This window comes from Herpailurus yagouaroundi, unplaced genomic scaffold (genome assembly GCF_014898765.1).
Source record: "Herpailurus yagouaroundi ecotype Mexico unplaced genomic scaffold, PumYag 29, whole genome shotgun sequence".
NCBI classification, from domain to species: Eukaryota; Metazoa; Chordata; class Mammalia; order Carnivora; family Felidae; genus Herpailurus; species Herpailurus yagouaroundi.
In genome coordinates this window covers 103,395,687-103,416,682 of record NW_024412377.1, presented here as the reverse complement: position 1 = coordinate 103,416,682, position 20,996 = coordinate 103,395,687, and positions in this window count along the sequence as shown.

The window sequence follows — 20,996 nt, the reverse complement described above, 5'->3', positions numbered from 1 at the left end:
CCCAGGTGATGAGTGATGTTGAGCACCTTTTCATGTACCTGTTGGCCATGTATATGTCTTCTTTGGAAAAATGTCTGTTTATGTCCTTTACCCATTTTTTAATCGGTTTATCTGTTTTTCACTATTAAGGTGTTTGAGTTTCTTGTATATTTTGGATACCAAACTGTTTTGATTGCTGTAGCTTTGTAACATAGTTTGAAATCAGAAGCATAATACCTCTGGTTTTGTTCTTCCTCTCAAATTGCTTTAGTTATTTGGGGTCTTCTGGGCTCCATATGAATTTTAGGATTGTCTTTTCTATTTCTGTAAAAAATATCATTGAAATTTTGATAGGGATTGCACTGAATCTGTAGATCACTTTGGGTACTATGGATATTTTAACAGTATTAGTTCTTTCAATGCATGAACATGGACTGTCTTTCCATTTATCTTGTGACTGCTTCAATTATTTTCATCAATGTCTTATAGTTTTCACTGTGTAGAACTTTACCTCCTTGGTTATACTCATTCCTAAGTATTTTATTCTTTTTGATGCTATTATAAGTGGGATTGATTTCTTAGTTTCTCTTTTTCGTGGTTTGTAAGTGTGTAGAAACAGAACTGATTTTTGTGTATTGATTTTGTATCCTGCAAATTTGCTGAATTCATTTATTCCAACAGTTTTGGGGTTGATTTTTTTAAGGTTTTCTGTATATAATATCATGTCATCTTAAAACAGAGACAATTTGACTTCTTTTCTGATTTCAATGCCTTTTATTTCTTTTACTTGGCTAATTGCTGTGCTAGGAATTCCAGGACTATGTTGAGTAAACATGGTAAGAATGGTCATCCTTGGCTGGTTCCTGGCCTTAGAGGAAAATCTTTTAGCTTTTCATCACTGAGTATGATATGCTTGAGGCTTGAGTATTGACTAGCTGTAGTCTTACCATAAATGGCTGTTAAAACTTTGTTAAATTAACATTTTTTAAACAAAGCAAGGTCCTGGATGGTGATCTCTGATTCAACAACAGACCACAGGGGAAATTGAAAAAGAAGAGTTTATTACTCACAGGTCCTGGAGGAAGTACATGGTATTCCTCAGGGAGCCACATAGGGAAGTCAAGGTAGAGTGCCAACAGAGAAACAGATAGGACCTGAGGCACATGCTATTGTTAGGCTCCAGGGGTAGGGCGCTTTGGGGTTCCCAGGCTAGGGATGGATTGCTCAATTTAAACCAAATAGGTGGGGTTTTATTAAGCCCCATGGGGTCTTACCTAAGGGGCACATAGGCATGCAGGTGCTGGGAGACCGGGGAGCTTGTTGATCACAAGGGCTGTTTGGGAAATCATACCAGGAACTTATATTTGCTTGTGACTCCATATTTATAATTTGCCTCCTATTTCACAGCTCATCAAGATAGTGCATTTTGTTACTTGTGTTGAAAAACCACTGCTCTAAGTTTTGGCGAGAGGTAAAAGGATATTCAGGATTTGGTGATTTTGAAAGTAGTGTTAAAGAAAAAATTATTCTGACACTTATCAAAACAGTAGGAAGGCTTTATTCAGGGCTATTGCAATAGATGTCAAGATTATTACAGTAGAGGATGGGGCACCTGGGTGGCTCAGTTGGTTAAGGCATCCAACTTTGGCTCAGGTCATGATCTCATGGTCCGTGAGTTCTAGCCCCATGTTGGGCTCTGTGCTGACAGCTCAGATCCTGGACTCTGCTTTGGATTCTGTGTCTCCCTCTCTCTCTGTCCCTCTCCTGGTCATGCTCTGTTTCTCTCTGTCTCAAAAATAAAACATTAAAAAATGACTATCACAATAGTAGAGACTATTGGGCTAAAGTCCAAATACAGCAAAGATAACTGAGATTTTATAGCCAGCAATCAGAATGGGGGTGTGAGTGTATCCAGGATTACTAAGAGAGAGATCAGGAGGAAGGGGATTCTTGCTAAACTGATTTGGGAAGTTTTTTGCCAAGACTGGCTTATGCAACCCACCAAGGACTGGGGCCAAGGTTGAGTACTAGTTGAGAAGATGGCTAAGGGGGCCTAATGTTTTAGTCAAGGAGAAAAGTTTTGTCAGAGAGTAAGTGTCTGTTTATTTTTTCAGAACTGGCTTAAACTTTTTTTTTTTTTTGCCCATTTTCTGCTTTCTTTCCCTTTCCTTACTTGTCCTCAGGGCCCCATATCTCTGATCTCTGACACACTCATTGATGCTGAAATATCTGGAGGTAAAATAAATAAGCTAAGTAAATAAACAAGCTATGATTCCTCCTCATTTGTGAGTGATGACTGCACTCAGCTTCTGGACAGGGTGTGGCCCTCCCCTCATCATATCCTGCTTAACTGTTGGAGTCCTTTTCTCAGCTTGGTTTTGAACAGCAAGGGGGTGGTGTCTTCTTTTTCATCTGTCAGTGTGTAATCTTGAAGCGTAGGTAGTATTTGGCACGTGGCTAGTCACACTGCAAATGATAGTTATTAAAATCAACTCAGAAAATGGCAATTTTCCATTTAAAGTATTGAGTGTACGTGCTTGTTTTCAGGTGCAAAGCTGCCTCATCAGCTGAACTTGAGTCACTAAAAGGACACAGAGGAAAGGAACTTAACAAACCCAGTGCACTATTATTAAATTTAAGAAACTCAAAATGAAGGTTCTCTTCCTTTGTCCAGGTGCTGACTGGAGATCCAAATTAATGCTTTTTTAGTGTAGTTTTAACAGTTTTAACCTCTTCCAATGGAAATATCTGCTTAATTTCAAATTAAATTTAGTTAGAAAGAGACTCCAGAATTTTCCTCTCAGTGATTTGGGCCCCCTTCTAGAGTGGTTAACTCAAGGAATTAGTGTTTGCAGATAGTGTTTTATTGAGGTCTGGTAAAGGATCTCAGTCAGGGATCAAGTTAACTGTATATGTAGTCTAACTCTGCTGCCCATGAGTTCAAGACCTTGGAGTTGTTTGATGCCCCAGTCTTCAAGTTCCCCTGTTGTTAGATGAGAGACACTGACTTGGTACAGTAAAACACCTCCCAACTGTAACATGAGGGAAGCCATTTAAAGTTTCTTTGAGTTTCTGGGTTGCTGTTTTCCAGATAGCACCTTGATTTCTAGGTTCTCAATTTTTGATGTATTCTTACTTTTCAATCTGTCAAGATTTTGAAGCGTCATAATTACAGGCATTTTTCCCTCAGTGTATCATGATAAGAATTGGATATAAGTCGTCTGCTATTTCAGGATCATGATTTGCGGTACTGAGAGAGGTAGATGATAAAGCTATCAGGAAAGGGAATAAATAGCAACAAGAAAGTAGCACCCACAGGGAAAGGAAGCAAGCCATGAAGGAGACACAGCTGCGTTGTTTGAATTTCATGCTTTGTTTAACATGACAGTGGGTAAAAAAGGTGGTAAGAACAGGAGAGAAGCTCTTACTGCCAATAATGCTGGTGGCAATAGAAAAAGGCCATTGCTCTTGAGCAAAAGGTTGATGTATTCATATACTGGATTTGCTAGGGGCTTAGGTGTTATAGCCATACACTTATAAAACCTCCCTCTAGTACTAAAAATTCCACGAGAAAATGTCTTTGATGAGTGTGAAATTCTCTTATTGTTGTTGAAAATCAACCTCTGTGCTTTGGAACGAAAATATAATGTGAAGACAGTTTGGGATAAAGAGTAACAATGGCTTCATTGCTTTGCAGGGCAAAGGAGGCTTGGCAGCCTGGGCCTTCAAAACTGCAAGCCTGCCCGCAGAAAGGAAATACAGGATCTAGGGAAAGACAGAATCTAGCTGGTTTTGACAGGAATTGTGTATGTGCTGCCAACATACCAGGCTCCTGACCCAAAAGGCTAAGGAGAAGAAGGAAAGTTTGTGGAAGAGAGGAAAAAGTTTACTTAAAATCCAGCTTCGCTGAAGCATTAGTGCAGCCATTTTGATTTTTCTTTAACTTTATTGCTCCTAAGTGGTTTCATTATTTCCTGTGAAGCAAATTTGTTTGTTTGTTTAATAAACAACAGAAATTGGGGCACCTGGGTGGCTTAATTGGTTAAACATCTGACTTCGGCTCACGTCATGATCTCACAGCTAGTGAGTTTGAGCCCCACATCCAGGCTCTGTGCTGACTGCTCAGAGCTTGGAGCCTGCTTCGGATTCTGTCTCTCCCTCTCTCTCTGCCCTTTCCCTGTCCACGCTGTGTCTCTCAAAAATAAATACACATTGAAAAAAAATAATAGAAATGTATTGCTCACAATTCTGGAGGCTGTAAGTCCAAGATCAAGGTGTCTGCATGGTCACATTCTGACAAGAGCCTCTTCCCGGTTCATAGTCGGCAACTTCTAGCTGTGTCCTCACATGGTTCAATGGTCTTCGAAGCAACTACTTTTAATAATACATTGTTTTGATTACATGTGAGTTCTTAAGAATTATAATTATTTCAGTTATTACATCATTGTAGCATAGACTACATTTCCTCAAGGCCAGCGACATGATTTGGGGGCCCCGGTACAAAGTAGAAAAGGGGGGGCGTCCTTTGTTCAAAAAGCAGAAAAAACATGTTGTTAAAGGTATATGTTGAGGCACCTGGGTGACTTAGTTGAATGACTGACTTGATCTCGCAGTTCCCCATATCAGGCTTGCTGGTGTCAGTGTAAGCTGGCTTTGGGTCCTCTCTCTGCCCCTTCCCCAATTTGTGCGTACACACACACACACTCTCTCTCTCTCAAAGATAAATAAAACATTTAAAAAAAGGTATATGCTAAAATATAAAGCTTTTCCTTTCTTTCACAGTCTCTCTCATCCTAGTTTTTTTTTTTCCTATTTAGTGTCATTCTAAGTGAAGAAAGATTAAAATTTCAAATTGTTAGCGTGAATTTTACAGTTCATCTTTATATGGTGCAATCCTAGTTTTAAATTCAAATGTAAGAACATTTAACTCCCATATAGTCCCTCAAATCACACAATTGTATTTCATAGCTCATACATGCATATGCATTGTATTCTTACCAGAACAATGGAAATGCTACACAAAATGAGCCCCACGGTTTTCATTTCATATGTACATATGCTCCCAACACTCTCTACCTTTGTCTACCAGTGAGAAGGTATGGTCTAAAGACAAAGGAACAATGGATTGTTGGGCCTATCTTCTTCCTTGTATGCCAGCATTTTTGGAATAAGTGGTCAATTAATATGGAGAAATAACCTGTAGGGAAGTAAAGGATATGATTGAGTTCCTTGGTGGTTTGTGTTCATTTGAATGCCTTTGCCTTCTTTCTGTATTTGAAGCACAAATTCTGGTTTCAAAGGAAAATGTGGCCTCTTGGGACTGTCAGAGCCTCTGTTACTCAGTCATAGACATAACAGTAATAGTGTGGCATAGCCAAGTTGACACATAAATTGAGCCATTACAATACTCAAGAGCATAAGGTAAGGAAAATGGTCTGTGTCCCTGCAGCCTTGATAATTCATTGAGTCAAGATTAAATCCCATTGCATGGTGGTACTGGATCCAGGTATGACAGGAATATGTGTGTGTGTGTGTGTGTGTGTGTGTGTGTGTGTATCTGCATGCATGTGTGCACACACATGCATATAGGGTGATGGAATACTTGGAAGAATGAGTGCATGAAGTGCTATTTATCTGCACAGAGGAATATCCAGGGAAGTGAACCTTGTCCTGTTTCCCAATTCCTATCATATTCTCTTTCCTCTCTCTGAAGTTCATGAACAAATCATTCACTGAAAGTTCAGGAAACATTGACTTAGGTCATGGACTGTTATTCCCAATCTTTGTGACCTTTAAAATGGAGGACAGGTCCCTGCTGGGTGCTTAGGCTGTTTGGAGAATGAGTTTAGTCATTATAATTATTTTACCAGATGGGAAGAACTCTCAGCCTCTCTCAGGGTCTAAAGACTGTTGATCTCAGAATTTTTTTTTTCCATTGTATATTATCTGTGGTCAGCCTTGCTCTGCTCCCTCAGCTGTCTGCTTCCTTACAGAATGGACTGGCAGTGGGAGTTCGCTAGGAAAGGGATCAGAAGTGCAGGGTGAGTGTGACTGGAGATGCATGGTTCTATATAGGCATGGGGTGACATTCAGAGCTAGAGAAAGATGACTTTTGAATGACCTCTTAAATTTTATCTTTTCTCTTTTGCTTGTTAGTAAAGAATAGAAATTAATATTACAATCTCCCTATATAAATTTGAGAGGATATTGGAGTAAGGATAGCTGGAGAAGGTGGGGTTAATTTTTGGTTTTCATTTTAGAACTTGAAGGTGAGAGAGAGGGAGGAGAGAGAGAGAGAGCGAGAGAGAGGGACCTCATATCATCACACTCCTTCTAGAGGTGAGGTGGGCAGCTCCAAACCTGTGAGGGTGCCCTGCCTCCCTGGCTGAGCATCTCTGGGCAGGCTCTGGGCTGCTGAGTGTCCTACTATTCTGGCTCTATGGGAGAGAGCATTGACAACGGAGCTGGGAACTCCTTATCAGCTGGGCTTCCCAGGTGATGCTTGGCAGCTAGCTTGGGTCATTTGCATTTTCACAGCCAAAGGGCTGCTCACAAGATGTTTTCTGCAGATATTTAAGTTGCTGGATTCCAAAACATCCCCAGGGCACTCCTGGTTCTCTTCTGCCATATGGCCACTGCAGCCAACTTTACATTTCTTAATTATGAAGAGGGCATTTTTGGGGCTTTGATGCCTCTGGGAGTTATAGTAGTAACATTAACAGGGCGAGTTCTTTCCCTCCTTCCTTCTTTTCCTCCCTCCCTCCCTTTCTGCCTGCCTCTTTCCATTCATTCTGTTCTCCTTTCAAGCTTTTGAGATATATTAATTCCTGAAGGTAAAACAGAGCTCAGTGGCCTGGACCAGGATTTGCCATCCTGCTTCTAGGTGCAGAAGAAGGTGTTCTGGAAGGACAAGCTTTCCATGTTAAAGTAGCGTAGTTGTCAGGGATAGCCTATGTGTTAGTTTTTTGTTGCTATATAACAAATTACCACAAATTTAATGGTTTAAAACAATACCTGTTTACAGGTCACAAGTCTGGGTATAGGATAGTTCAGTGGGTCATCTGCTTATATTCTCACAGGTACTGGTAGGGCTGTGTTCCTTTCTGGAAGCTCTGGGAATGAATCTGTTTCCAAGCTCATTTGAGTTGTTGGCTGAATTTGGTTCTTCACGGTTGTTGGGCTAAGGTTTGTTTCCTTGGTGGCTGTCAACCAGGGCCTGGTCTTTTGCACCTAAAGACTGCCCATTTTCCATTCCAGACTTTCTATGTGGTCCCCTCTAATGCTTCACATCTGTCTGATTTTCCTTTTTGCAGCATCTCGGTGCACTCCAGCCAAAGTAAGCTCTCTGCTTTTAAGAGCTCATATGATTAGATTGGGCCAACCTGGATAATCCAGAATATTCTCCCTAATCTACATCGCTGATTAATAACCTTAATTTCATCTTCAAAGTCCCTTTTGTGAATCCCCAAACATTCACAGGTTCTAGGGATTAGGGCATGGACATGTTGGAGGGGAGGCATTTGGCCTACCACAGTCTATAAATAATTCATTGATTGTCTTGGCCACCCAAGGGTGAGAAGCTATTGCAGCATTTGTCAATGGATCTGCCTACCATTTCCACTAGATGTGGGGCAGAGCTGAATAGAGAAAGCGAAGGAAACTGGAGCCAGGTGCAGGGGTGGACATAAGACACTTTCACTCTCCAAAGGGAAACAAGATTTTTTTAATGAACTTTAGGACTTTTGAACTGCACAGGCTTGTGGAGATCAGCATCTGCACCTTCCCTCAGGATGAGGCAATGGAGGCCCAGAGAAGTGACATGACTTGGCCAAGGTCAGCGGCCACACCAGAGCTGAAGAGTTCTGAAAGCAGCTATTATAAAACTTGACCGGGGCTTTTCAGAACATGGACTTGTCTCTTGGATCTTTGGCCTTCTTGCACTTAGCCTGCAAAGGCAGGTGGATCAACCAGACTGCGCAGTCTTGAAGATAAAACTGACTGTAGCTTCTTGACTCTAGGAAATCAAAATCAGTAACACTGTAGGTGGGGGCATGTATGAGCATGACTCTGGCCTCTCTGTAACCTGAGGTAGTTGGTTGTGATGCAGCAAGACGTGCTCCATCTTGTTGTAACAATTCTTACATTTTCTAGTTGGTAGTCCCAGGTGTCCAGGCGGCCAGATCCCTTCATCCCTCGGTGACATAGCCCCCACCTCGACCTCCCAGGCTGAGAAGACATGGGGCCCACCATGTGAACTGTTGTGACTCTTCTGGGGGAGGAAATCTGGAGAGGAATTCCTCCTCTACCTACTCCTCTCTCAGAGAAGCCAGGCAGCCCACAGGCTGGTGGCTCCATTTCAGATCTGCAGGCAGCAAGTGAGCTCAGTAGGGAGATGGGCTCCTTGTTCACAGGCTTTGTTCTCATGTTTCCTCTGCTCACCCTGAGCTCCTCTTTGTCAGAGTATAGAGACTCCAGCTCCTGGGGATTTACATAAGGCAGAGCAAAGTGCCCTCAGGCTAAGAATATATCCACCCCTTTCTTTGGGCGATGTGCCTGGGAGGGGAGGAAACTGACTCACCATGTCTCTGACTCTACGAAATGACAAATATATGAAAAAAGTACTGGATTAATGACAGGGGAAAAAAAAATCTTTATTTTTAGCACATGAGGGCAGAGTTAGCTGCTGGAAAGTCCTAGAAGGTAGAAGCTTATATTTGAAACAAGAGCTTTTTGTCTTGAATGTTTTAGACATATTTAGCAGTGGGAGCTCTTGAGTGGTAAGTGAGGCACAGAGATGGGGGAAGCTTGTACAGTAGGAAAATACTCCGCATTGATCTTATCAACAGCAGAGTAGACTGGCCCAGGGATTTGTCTGTGAAAAACCAGGCAAGACTTGTTTTCTCACAAGCCAAAAACTGCCGTTTGATTCCCAAGATGCAGTTCTGCTGGTACAAGGAAAATACTGGGTCGCCTGTCTAGCACCACTTTAGCTTGGGTAGAAAGAAGCACTGACACTTGGCCTGTAGGTGAGCTGTGGGTATGTGGCAGCCCATAAGAACACCCCAGAATCTTCCTTGGCAGTTGTCACCCCCTGTTGTTATCTTCTCCTTGGGTGAAAGGCTGTCTGTTCCCTGGAGCCCTTCCTGATGTGCTCTGGTAGGCACAGTGATGATTGGTTTAGAGATTTCTGTAGGTAGAGCTGCTGTTACAGTTCCTTCCAGAAAGATCCTAAGGTTTACTCCTGTTAACTGGAGACACAGGTTTAAAGAGACCATGGGAGGTGTTCACAAGATGGCCAGTGTCTGTCACTGATGGCTTGGTGGGTACCAGTCAAGGGCTGAAATTTGGGCAATTTGTTCCTAGGGAGAAACACTACAGGTAGGATATCCAATAGCTTTTCTTTGCACCCGTTGCTGGCAGAATCAGCTTTCTTCCATTGAAGATATACATTGAAGACTTATTCTCCAGTAACACGCATGGTAGTTGGGATCAGTGGCTTTGGATCCAGATTTCCAAAGCGCTATCTCAGCTTCACCATGTACTATGACTTATTTAACTCCTCTCATGCTTCAGTTTCCTCAACTGTAAAATAAGTATAAAAATACTACCTCCCTCATAGATGGCTTTGAAGAACAAATGAGTTAATGCATGTAAAATGCTTATGACAGTAGCTGACACATATTAAATGCTCAATTAATGTTAGTGATAACTGTTGTTACTACTGCTATTATGTCCTAGTCTCCCCTGAAGCTCAAGTATGGACATACTACCTACACTTCCCTGGCCAATTGTACCTGAGACAAAATGTAGTGGGGTTTTCTGGGCAATGCACAGGAGGTCATGGACATTGTCCATTTTGACTGATCATGGTCAGGTGATGCCTGAAATTGCAGACACAGTTCTGACCCTGGGACAGTCTGACTTTGGATATTTTGTTATTTGGGATAATAATTGTTTCGTTGTTTAAGCCTTCTACCGCTTACAGTCAAAAACATCTGAACTTATGTACCTTGTATTAATGGCACAGAGGGTTGCTAGAGTTGCAGCGTATTTAAGCTGTGTGTGGAATTAAATGTATTTGACAGTATTGTTAGAATACTTTGCTTTCGGTTCTTTGCTTTTGGGTGGCTCAGTCGGTTAAGCATCCGACTTCAGCTCAGGTCATGATCTCGCGGTTTGTCGGTTTGAGACTTGGGTTGGGCTCTGTGCTGACAGCTCACAGCCTGGAGCCTGCATCAGATTCTGTGTCTCCCCCTCTCTCTGCCCCTCCCATGCTCAAGCTCTGTCTCTCTCTCTCGGTCTCTCAATAATAAATAAACATTAAAAAAAGAATGGTTCTTTGCTTTAAATTATTTTTGGGGCGCCTGGGTGGCGCAGTTGGTTAAGCGTCCGACTTCAGCCAGGTCACGATCTCGCGGTCCGCGAGTTCGAGCCCCGCATCGGGCTCTGGGCTGATGGCTCAGAGCCTGGAGCCTGTTTCCGATTCTGTGTCTCCCTCTCTCTCTGCCCCTCCCCCGTTCATGCTCTGTCTCTCTCTGTCCCAAAAATAAATAAACGTTGAAAAAAAAATAAATTATTTTTAAAAATTTTTGAACAGTAATATTCTCCCATGATAAAGACATCAAAAAGTATGAAAAACCTTCCGATGAAAATCTCCTTCCCACATTGGTCATTCATGTTCGCAGTTCCCAGGCCTCAATGGCCAGACAACCTCTGTTTTTAGTCTTTTATTTACCCTTCCAAGATGTTGAAAATAAATATAAAAGAAATATAACTTACAATACCAATGTATTGTTTTCCCTCTTTTGTAACACAAATGTTTGCATGCTGTATACATCATTCTGCACCTCGCTTTTTTCATGTAATAATACATTTTAGAGTTTTCCATATCAATATATAAAGAGCTTTCTTATTTCTTTCTCTAACTACAGAATATTTCATTGAATTTCTTTAGTTTTCCACTGACAAGTATCCAGGTTCTCTCCAATCTTTCACCGTTGACTGCAATGCTGCAATAAATAAACTTTATGTGTGCCATTTTGTAGATATGCAAATATATCTGTAGGGTAAACTCCCCAGGGTGGAGTTACTAAGTCTAAGAGCACATACATTTGGAATTTTGATAGCTATTGCTAAATTGCCTTCCATCTGGGCTGTACAAATTTTTTACTCCCATCAGAAAGGATGAAAGTGCCTGTTTCCTATAGCCTTGGCAACAGAACATGATAGCGAATTTTGGATTTTTGCCAATTTTATGGTGAAAAATGATATCTTAGGGAAGATTTAATTTGCATGTTTTTTACTATGAGTGAAATCGAGCATGTAAAAATATATTTAAGAACAATTTGCATATTCTTTGAATTGCTGTTTATAATACTTGGCCATTTTTCTAGTGAGTTATTGGCCCTTTATCAATCTCCAAGGCTTTTATACAGTAGGAAGATTTTTCTCTGTTTATGATTAGTTGTAATGATGCTTCCCAGTTTGTCAGGTTTTTTTTTTTTTTTTTTTTTTTTTAATGGTGGCATTTACTTTTGTCAGGCAGAGATTTAAAAAATTTATATAGTTGGATTTATTGATATATTTCCATGGTTTCTGGATTTTGGGTGACAGTTAAAAAGCTTTCTACACTCTAAGATTATTGAACACTATTCCATGTATTCATTTACTACTTTCATTGTTTTATTTTTTATATTTGAAGACTTGATCTATTTGGAACATATGGAACACAGAATGATATATGAGTCCGACATTAATCTTTCCCAGATAGCTATCTAGTTTTCCCAACATTATTCACTAGGTCAGTTTTATCCACTGATTTGGTATTTGTGTTCTTTTTCTGGACTTTGGTTTTTATTCTATTGGTTAATCTATTTATGAACCAGTACTATGTTGCTTTAATTATGAGCTTTGGTGAATATTTTTATATCTGATAATCCTTCTTGTTTGGTCTCTTTATCAAAGCCTTCTTTGCAAATCTTCTTGGCTTATTTCCCAATATGGCCTTAAAATTCCTTCATCTAGCTGAAAAAAAGCTATATACAAACTTAATGAGATTTTGCTAATTTTAAAAATCAAATTAGAAAGATTGGCATAATCATGGTACAAGAAGGGATAATGACATTGAGGCATCTTTGTCCAAAAGTATGGTTATGCTTTCCCAGTTGTTGATGAGTTCTGCTGTGTTTTTCTGTAATGCTTGAAAGATTCTTTTTAGTGTATGTCTTGTACATTTATCACTGAATTTATTCCTAAGACATTTATCTTTTTTGTTGTAACTATTGCTCATGTAAATGGAATCTTTCCTTCTGCTATAATCTTCTAGCTTCTAGCTATTGACTATTTACTTAGTTTTCTACCTTATAATATTACATTTTCTTTGGTAGTCTTTTAAAAAATTGACTTCCTTGGGTTTTCCAAGTAAACAACAATATCCCCTGCAAATAGATTAGTTTTGTTTCTTCCTCTCAGTTTTTAGGCCTTAAATTCTTTTTTTTATTTGCTTCTTATTGGCTAGAGTTCCAGTAAAAATTGACAAAAACAAAATGAGAACTAGACAAGTCCACAAAGTGAGAAATTTTATTTTTTATTATTTTTTCAATGTATTTAAATAAAGAGTCTCTTCATGGTTTGCTTCCCTTTTTGTTTTTATCTTATCTTTCCTTCCCTTCCCCTATGTTTAAATTCCACTTATGAGTGACATCATATATTTGTCTTTCTCTGATTTATTTCAGTTAGCATAATATACTCTAGCTCTGTCCATGTTGTTGCAAATTGCATGCTTTCATTCTTTTTTATTGCTGAGTAATATTCCATTGTATGTATGTGTTATCCATTCATCTGTCAATGGACATTTGGGTTCTTTCCATAATTTGGCTATTGTTGACAGTGCTGCTTTAAATGTTGGGGGGCATGTGCCCCTTTGAATCAGCATTTTTGTATCCTTTGGATAAATACTTAATAGCACAGTTTCTGGGTTATAGGGTAGTTCTATTTTTAATTTTTTGAGGAGCCTCCACACTGTTTCACAGAGTAGTGCACTAGTTTGCATTCCCACCAATAGTGCAAAAGGGTTCCCCTTTCTCATAGTGGACAGTTGTGGCACATCTTTCTCAGTAATTGGTAAAACAAGTACACAAAAAAATTAGTAAGCAGCATGATTGACTACTTTCACCTAATTGACATGTATAGAATACAGCACCCAACAATTACAGAATGCACGTTATTTTCATGTGCACATAAAACATTTACCAAAATTGATTATGAGATGAGCAGTAAATCAAGTCTCAATAAACATCAAAGAATGAAAGTAATATAAACTGTGTTCTGTGACCACACTGAAACTTAGCTGGAAACCCATAACAAAATTTACTAGAAAATCCCTAAGTGATTGGAGGTTAAGCAGTAATTTCTAATTGACCAATGGGTCAAAGAAAAAAATAGCAACGGAAGTAAGAAAATATATTTACCAGAATGATAATTAAAATATGACATATTGAAATATGTGATGCAGTTAAAGTATGCTTAGGGGAAATTTTTTGGTATTAAATGTATCTATTTGGAAAGAGAGGCTGAAAAATCAATCATCTCAATTCATCTTTTTTTTAATGTTTTATTTATTTTTTGAGAGAGAAAAAGAGAGTGTGAGTGGGGGAGGGGCAGAGAGAGAGGGAGACACAGAATTGGAAGCAGGCTCCAGGCTCTGAGCTGTCAGCACAGAACCTGATGTGGGGCTCAAACTCAAAGACCTGAGATCACGACCTGAGCCAAAGTCAAACACCTAACCGACTGAGCCCCCCAGGCATCCATGAATCCATGTTAATAAGTAGGAACATAATACCAAGTTAAACCCCAGGAGCACAGAAGTAAGAATGTATAAAAGTTAAGAGCTGAAATGAATGATCTAGGAAAAAAATTTACAAGACAGGATTGAGAAGCCTGATTAAAAGAAGACTGGTAAAATTGACAAACCCTTGGCAAGGCCAAACACAAAGAAAGATGGTACAATGTAATAATATCAGAAATGCAAAAGAGGATAAAACTACAAAATTACAGACTTTCAGAAGATAATAAAAGAATCTAATGAGCTACTTTTTGCCAATACATTTGACAACTTAGTTGAAATTGACAAATTGCTAGGAAAAAAAAAAAAACTTACCAAAAGTGACAGAAGAAATAAAATATCTGAATAGTCCTATACATCTAAAGAAATTGAATCCATAAAGAAAAACTTCCTACAAAGGAAACTCTAAGTCGAAATGGCTTTGTCAGAAAAGTTCTAAGTTACTTTAAAAGAAAAAAATTAACACTGCTCTTACATAAACTCTTCTAGAGAATAAAAGAAGAACTTTTTGACTCATTTTAAGATATTGAAAACCTGACAATTTCTTTACAAAAAATAAAAATTGCAAAGCAATCCCTTTCATGAATAGAAATAAAAAATCCTAAACAAAATATCAGCAAAGTAAATTTACTGATGTACAGAAAAGACAATATATCATGACTGTACTTTATTAATATGGTACTGATTTTTCATTCAAAATCAATGAAATTCATGTCATTAACAAAATAGAGAACAATTGTATAGCTATCTCATAGGCATAAAAATAATCTGATATAATTCAATATCCATTTATACCTAAAATAATAACTTTTGAGAAAACTAAGAGTGGAAAAAAAATATTTTTTTAGAGAGGGGAGTGGCAGAAGGAGAGGGAGAATCTTAAGCAGGCTCCGCAATGTCCAGCAGGGTCAGATGCGGGGCTTGATCTCCTGACTGTGAGATCATGACATGAGCTGAAATCAAGAGTCCGACACTCAACTGACTGAGCCACCCAGGCACCCCTGGAAGAAAATATTTTTAACCAGACAAAAGGTATGTACAAAAACCTATAGCAAACATTATATGGATGGTGAAATACTAAATTTTTTCTTTCAGGGATTGGGAATAAGTATGTTTGATATGAGCACATCTCTTCAACATTGTATTGGAAGTTCTAGGTAGTGAAATAAAGCAACACAATTTTTAATGAAGGGTAAATGGATGGAACTATCATTATTATAGATGATATAACTGTGTATATAGGAAACACAAAAGAATCTACATATAAACTGTTGGCATTAATAAATGAATTTAACAAGCTCTGGTAAATATGTAAAAATATATTTATTCCAAGAACAAAGAATTAGAAAGTTAATTTTAAAAATTATGTCATTTATAGTAACATCAAAATGTATCAGATACCTGGTAATCTAATAAAATGTGTGTAAGTTCACCAATGAAAACCACAAAATATTCCTGATGGAAATCAATTAAAATCTAGGTAAGTGGAAGGATACACTATGCTTATGGACTAAATAACTCAATTTAACAAAGATGGCAATTCTTTGCACATTGCTCTATAAATTCAGTATAGTCCCATTCAATATTCCAGCAGCTGTTCAGGTAGAAATTGACAAACTTGACTCTAAAATTTATGTGGAATTGCAAAGGGCCAAGAATAACCAATTCAATTTTGAAGAAGATAGTTGGAGGTCTTACTTTAATGGATGCCAAGTCTCATTTTATTTTTCACACATAATTTGTTTTTCTTTCCAACAATTTATTTAAATTCAAGTTAGTTAGGGGCGCCTGGGTGGCGCAGTCGGTTAAGCGTCCGACTTCAGCCAGGTCACGATCTCGCGGTCCGTGAGTTCGAGCCCCGCGTCAGGCTCTGGGCTGATGGCTCGGAGCCTGGAGCCTGTTTCCGATTCTGTGTCTTCCTCTCTCTCTGCCCCTCCCTTGTTCATGCTCTGTCTCTCTCTGTCCCAAAAATAAATAAACGTTGAAAAAAAAATAAAAAATAAATTCAAGTTAGTTAACATATAGTCTTGGTTTCAGGAGTATCTTTGGATAAATATCCTTTGGATAAAAACCCAGTGATTCATCACTTACAAAAAACATGCAATGCTCATCCCAACGAGTGCCCTCCTTAATGTCCATCACCCATTTAGCCCACCTCCCCCCACCCCACTTCCTTCCATCAACCCTCTGCTTGTTCTCTGTAGTTCAGAATCTCTTATGGTTCAGGGCTGAGCCTGGGTGGCTCAGTTGGTTAAGCGTCTGACTCTTGGTTTCAGCTCATGTCATGATCTCATGGTTCGTGACATCAAGCCATGTGTCTGGCTCTGTGCTGACAGCATGGAGCCTGCTTGATTCTCTCTCTCCCTCTGTCTTTGTCCTCACCCCACTGGCATTCTCTCTCTCAAAATAAATAAACATTAAAAAAGAAGAATCTCTTATCATTTGCCTCCCCCTCTGTTTTTATCTTATTTAAGTGTCAGTAATATAAAAAGCAGTGTATTAGTCCAATGATAGTCTACCCCCCAGCTTAAAAAAAGTAAATGGTATAGAATATACTTTAGAAATATACCTAGAAGTATATGGACGCCTAGTTTATGACAAAGGTGGGACTCTAGAGCAATAGAAAAAAAATGGTGTTGGGGCACCTGGGTGGTTGAGTCAGTTAAGCATCTGACTCTGGATTTCAGCTTAGGTCATGATCTCACAGTTTGTGGGTTCAAGCTCTGTGTTGGGCTCTGCCCTGACAGTGTGGAGCCTGCTTGTGATTCTCTCTCTCTGCACCTTCCCTGCTCACACTCTTTCTGTCTCAAAATAAATGAATAAACTTAAAAAGAAGAAAAAAGATGATGTTTTGAATAAATGGCACTGGGCCAATTAGATAGTCATTAAAAAATAATTTTTTTTTAATTTCACAAAACAAATTGCAGATGGATTGTATACTGAATGTGAAAAGTAAAACGATAATCTTTCCAAAGATTACATTTGAGAGTGTCCCCATGATCTCGGGAAGTTAAAAATAAACAGGACACAAAAGCATTAATCGGAAAATAAAGATTCATTAATTGGACCACATTAACATTAACATCTTTTGTTCATCAGAAGATACCATTAAGAGTTAGGAAAGGGGAGCCTGGGTGGCTCAGTCAGTTGAGCATGCAACTTTAGCTCAGGTCATAATCTCACAGCCCATGAGTTTGTGCCCCGCGTCGGGCTCTGTGCTGACAGCTCGGAGCCTGGAGCCTGCTTCAGATTCTGTGTCTCCCTCTCTCTGACCCTTCCCTGCTCATGCTCTGCTTCTCTCTGTCTCAAAAATAAATAAAAACATTAAAAAAATTTTTTTTTAAAAAGAAAGAGGCAAGTCACAGAGTGGCAGAAGGTATCTGCAGGGTATATAGCAAAGGGATCATTTGCAGAATACAAAAAGATAGGCTCAAAGCAAAAGGAAAAAGTCAGTCTAATAAAAAATGGGCAACGGGAACTTTGCAAATGAGAATATTCAATCTCCATTAAACGTATGAAAAGCTGCTTGGTTATTTTAGTGGTCAGAGATGTTTAAATTAAAAATCACAATGACGAACTTCCACACTTGCCAGAATAATGAATACTGAAAAGACTGGCAATTCCAAATGTTAGGAATGTAGAACCACTGCAACTCTCATATACTCCTGGTGGGAGTGCAATCTGATAAAACCGCTTTGGAAAAGATTGGCAGTTCCCACTAAAGTTGAATTTTCAAATACTCTGGCACCTAGCAGTTTACTCCTAAATATAGACACAACAAATGCATACATATATACACCGAAAGACGTGAAAGAGAATGCTCATTGCCGCATTATTTTAGTCTGAAGCTGGAAACAGTCCAAATGTCTTTCAGTGGTAGGAGAGGTACATGTACGTTTCCTGATAAATGCGTTCAACTGAATACATAGGCAAAAGGTGAGCCAACTATAACTATATTCCTTGACGTGGGTGAGTTTCACAAACATGTATATTGTTCAGTTGCATTTATATAAAGCTTAAAAACATGCAAATCTAAATTATGGTGTTAGAATAAGTATTTATCTCCCATGGATGAGGTACCATGGCTATAAAAACTTGGGGGTTAGAAATGAGAATAGTGTTTACCTTTGGAAAGAAGGTATGGACTACGGGGCAGGGGAGCTTCTGGGTTTTTGATAATGTTCTATTTCTTGATTGAATTGGGGTGACTGGGATGTCATTACTTTGGAATAATTTATTGAGTTCATTGATGATGAACTTTTCTCCACATAGATCAACTAGCACCTTGTGTGTGTATGTAAGATTGGGTTGGGCACTGTGTTCTTTCTTCCTTTCACCCCTTTGTCAGTCTCACGTGGATGGAAGAAGTCCATTCTTACTGATTGGTTCAAGGGACAGTACAGTAAATGAGTACAGCCAAGCTCTGCAAGTCCTTTGTGAGAGCGGAAAGTGGGGCCCCGTCAGGCTTCAGCCTGACACGTTCAATCATTTTGATTGGCAGAGTCCATCGTTAGTATTTTCCAATGCATGACCATTTTCTGTGCCACATTTAAATTTCCAAAGACAATCGCACTGATGATGGTAGGGAGGCTCCTCTTCCAAAGCTGGAGTGACTCTCCTTGATTCACGTGTCTGACTCTGCCATCTAGAAGCGGGCCTTGGTACTTGCTGAGACCCCAGTGTGTTTGGGTGGTTGGGAGGCAGGGTCAAGCCTGAACTTGGGGAGAATTGTACTCTGGGTCCACCTTAACCATATTACTTACTTCCTCAGCTACAAAGCTATGAGACTGGTGATGCACGTGGTAATAATTGAGGAGGACTTGTTTGCATAATTAAATTGTTAATGACGTCAGTGTGTATGACAGTCTTGCCTCTATCCAGATGGAAGTTTCAGTTGTAACGTTAAAGAAATAAAAACATTGGGATTTGCAGAGGCGGTGAAATTGTGACCAAATTTTTCTTTTAATATTGTTATAATGCTTTTGTTTATGTAATTAATAATAACAATTCAAACCAAAGCACTCTTCCCCAAACAACAGAAGAATTATTTTCACCACATGTATATTCAGATTAAAAAAAAATTTGAGGGGCGCCTGGGTGGCGCAGTCGGTTAAGCGTCCGACTTCGGCCAGGTCACGATCTCGCGGTCCGTGAGTTCGAGCCCCGCGTCAGGCTCTGGGCTGATGGCTCAGAGCGTGGAGCCTGTTTCCGATTCTGTGTCTCCCTCTCTCTCTGCCCCTCCCCCGTTCATGCTCTGTCTCTCTCTGTCCCAAAAATAAATAAACATTGAAAAAAAAATTAAAAAAAAAAATTCGAACCAGCATTTTAGACAAATTATACGGAGACATTTCTTCACTAATTTGAAAATTTAACCAGGGATTTTGGTCAAATTTGAATGTGATATTTGCTTATTTTCGTGTCTCAGAAACAGAAAAATAACCTTCCATTTATAAATCGGAACCTGGATTTAAATCAAGTTTTAGAACTCATCATTTTGACAGGTTTAGAGGTAAGGAGCCGACGTTTACTGCTGAAAATATTTCCGTAAATTTATTTAACATATGGCCTCCAGCTATTGGGAAGATTTTTGTTGTTATAACAAAAGGTGGCTTCTGAGTTGATGGATGAATATTTTAATTGCAGTCTGGTCTAAACATGGCCACTAAACATAGCAGAATGCATTTGACTTGCTTCTTTGTGATGGAATATACTCATGTCTGAGGATGTTAACACTTTTACTTATTTCCTATAGATTAATATTTACTGAGATTTACTATGGGCGAGGCACTGCATACCAATGTCTATACATAGGCAGTTGCCAGCTAAGCAAATAGTTGCTTGGAGTTAGGAACTCATTTTCTTACACTAATAATAATACATGAAGTAGTAGTTTGCCAGGATAGTGGGGGAAAAAAAAGCCATTCAACTCATTATGTAGCTGTGCTATGCATTGTTGCAAATACTAGCATGGTTCCCGGCTCCTGGGAGGAGGAAGCATTTAGAGGAGGCAGGTGGGGGCCGGGGCAGGGGAAGACAGAGAAGAGGAGGAAATGTGAAAGGGGGGAAGGATGAAGGAGAGGATAGGAAAGGAAGAGGAAGTGGAAGAGGAAAAAGGAGAAGGAGAAGGAAGCCAGTGAAGAGGCAAAGGAGGAAAAAGCATCTCTTGTTTTCTTTCCTACTATAGGTAGCCCTGTTCTCCCTGACATTTCCCCTGGCTGCTTCTCCTGTATTTCTGTGCCCTTCCATCTCCTGAGGTCCCTGTCCTAGATTCCCCAGTGCTCCCAGGCTGCTCTGAGCTCCCCAGGGAGGCACTGTACCCAAGTTCGCTCACCCCCAGGACGTGCTTTATGCCCCCAATCTATAGTTTCCTTTCATTTCTGAAAGATCTTGAATTCACTGCCAATTGCATTTAGATGTTAAGAGGAAAACCATCCGATCAAAGTATTTTTAAGATATGAATGACTAATAATCTTGTATTGTTTAGAGTTCTTTAAAGTGTTGACATTGAACAGAGGAATCTCTGATTGGTAGAACTGTGAGCACCCTAAAAAAGCAAAGCAGGCCATTCTGACCTTTGGGAATTAGGGGTTGAGATCTTTGGTTAGGGACAAACCCTATAGGCAAGCCTGTCTTGCCCATGACACTGCTTGGATTCTGCCATGGTCCACTCCTGTGGGCTGGCCTCACTCTTCAGTTCATCTTTTTTCTATTTCTAAAACCACATACTGTCTAAAACGTATGATGGCAGAGGTAGCCACCTGTCTCCATTTGTTTTTGTAAATTGGTTCTCGTTGAGTTAGTAACCACCTGCATATATACTCGACATTTTTGGCCCCAAATTGAAGATGAGGAAATCGAGGCACTTAGGGACTAACACCATATCCTTTTGAGCACAAGTAGTACATGAATATGACTTTTATAGTACAGACATGCACTTTCCATTATGGCAGCCACTTGCCATATGTTAAGTGGGGCTAATGCAGTTGAGGAGCTGAATTTTAAATTTTATAAACTCAACTTATTTTTTTTTTGTTTTATTTATTTATTTTGAGAGAGAAAGCGCGAGAGTGCACACACAAGAGGGGGTGGGGTGGAGGGAAGGAGAGACAGTACATTATCAGTGCAGAGCCTGACGTGGGGCTGGAACTCACAATCCTTGAGATCATGACCTGAG